Below are 1,730 nucleotides of genomic sequence, written 5' to 3'. Positions count from 1 at the left end.
TTGCTGTCCCAGCCCCAAAGACAAATGGGAGAGTCTTGAGTGAGTTTGCTCCCTGAGGCAGACACTCCCCATCCTGATGGAAAAAAGCCCAAGTGGGCTGGCCATAACCACAACCCCATAACTTCCTGCCAGGTCCTGGCTTGTGCGATGGGGCCTTCAGACTCTGGCCAGATGCCCACGCAGTTTCTAGGATGCCAAAGGAAGCATCTGGAACCTTGAGTCTCTGGGGCTCCAGGTACCCAGGTTCCCCATGGGGCTAGCTGCCGAAGCAGGGTGCTGTCCCACATACCCCACGGCTCCTGGGTGTACCCCTATGTCTCAGGCACTCATCTTGATGGTGGGGGACAGAGGGTGGCCAGTGGCCCTGGTTGTTCAGTCCAGGTGGGCTGGTGAAGAGTGGAAGTCCTCCCAGGTGCCCACACCCTGCAAGTGCTGGCTCTAGCCCCAACCCCACAGGGGAACCCTCTCCCGGAGCAGTATCTGGGGCTCCGCACCACTTCCCGAGGGTGTGCGTCACCCTTTTGGACTCGAGATGCTCAGCCCTCACGTTGCTACCCCTTACCCCAGAGGGCACCACCCTGAGGCCCGACTTCTACTCAGGAATCACTCTGCACTTTTTTCGCATTTGATTCTTTTTACACGTGAACGTTTGCAGGCGGAAGCTCATGGTGCCCCGTCTGCTCCAGCCTCAGCCTGCATGTGGGGCAGGTGTGAGTACCCCTAGCCCTGGGAGGGCACCATCCCACGAGTGGGGGACACATAAAGTGATACATGGCTGAGGATCTGCCTGGAACCCCAACAGGGCACCTCAAGTTTGGAGGGGAGCTGACCCTGAGGGGCATCATCCCCAGCCTGGGCAGTACACGTAGGCAGGTCCCGGGGGCGGCTCTCAGTGCAGGCACAGCCGCATGGGCCAGAGTGCTCCTTGAAGTGGACTCAGGCCCGAGACAGGAGCGAACTCAGGAAGCAACCTGAAGGAGCCTCTGGCCCACAGAATAGGGCCTGCCAACAAACGTCACCCCAAACCATGGTCCCCACCCTACTGCCACTGTGGCCTGGGCACCAGAGCCCACTCCCCAGCCTCCCTCCATCCTGGGCCAGTGCCTCAACCTGCACCCACTTGGGATACAGCGTGTGTGGGTTGGGACTTCTGGGGTCACTGCTGGGCTCTGGGCACCCCATCCCACACTCTGGTGAGGTGGAGCCAGAGGGGACGGAGTTCTTGCCCCCGCCCCCCAGTGCTCGCGAGGCCACGATGCCCAGGAGCTAGCGCGCCTGATGCCAGCCTGATGTGCTGAGGACAGGCTTGCAGGTCCAGGCTCACCCAGGAAAGCCAGGGTTGATCTTCCCGCTGTCCCTGGTCTAGCTCTCCTCCAGCACCCCTGACCTCTGGGTCAGCCAGATGGGGTGAGTCAGAAGAAACCGTCCTGCCCCAAAGGGCTCCCACCGCACGGGCACAGACCAGGCAGGGAGGATGCAGGCCTTGCTCCGTCGGCTCTGAGGCCTGGGACGGGTGCCACAGCTGGTGCTTGCAGCCGCGAGACAAGTGGGAACCGCTGTGCCACGTGACCTCACGGGCAGGGGCTCTCCTGGGAGCAAGGAGGCCATGTGGCCGCCCAGGCCCTGAGGACCCCGTCCGTGGCCACCCCGGGATGGGCCCACCTGCTGCATGAGACACCTGCCACTGTGAAGGTGCTGTCCGTTTGGGCTGCAGGTGACCAGAAGTGGCC

This window comes from Zalophus californianus, chromosome 9, assembly GCF_009762305.2.
Source record: "Zalophus californianus isolate mZalCal1 chromosome 9, mZalCal1.pri.v2, whole genome shotgun sequence".
NCBI classification, from domain to species: domain Eukaryota; kingdom Metazoa; phylum Chordata; class Mammalia; order Carnivora; family Otariidae; genus Zalophus; species Zalophus californianus.
This window is presented reverse-complemented; position numbering follows the sequence as displayed.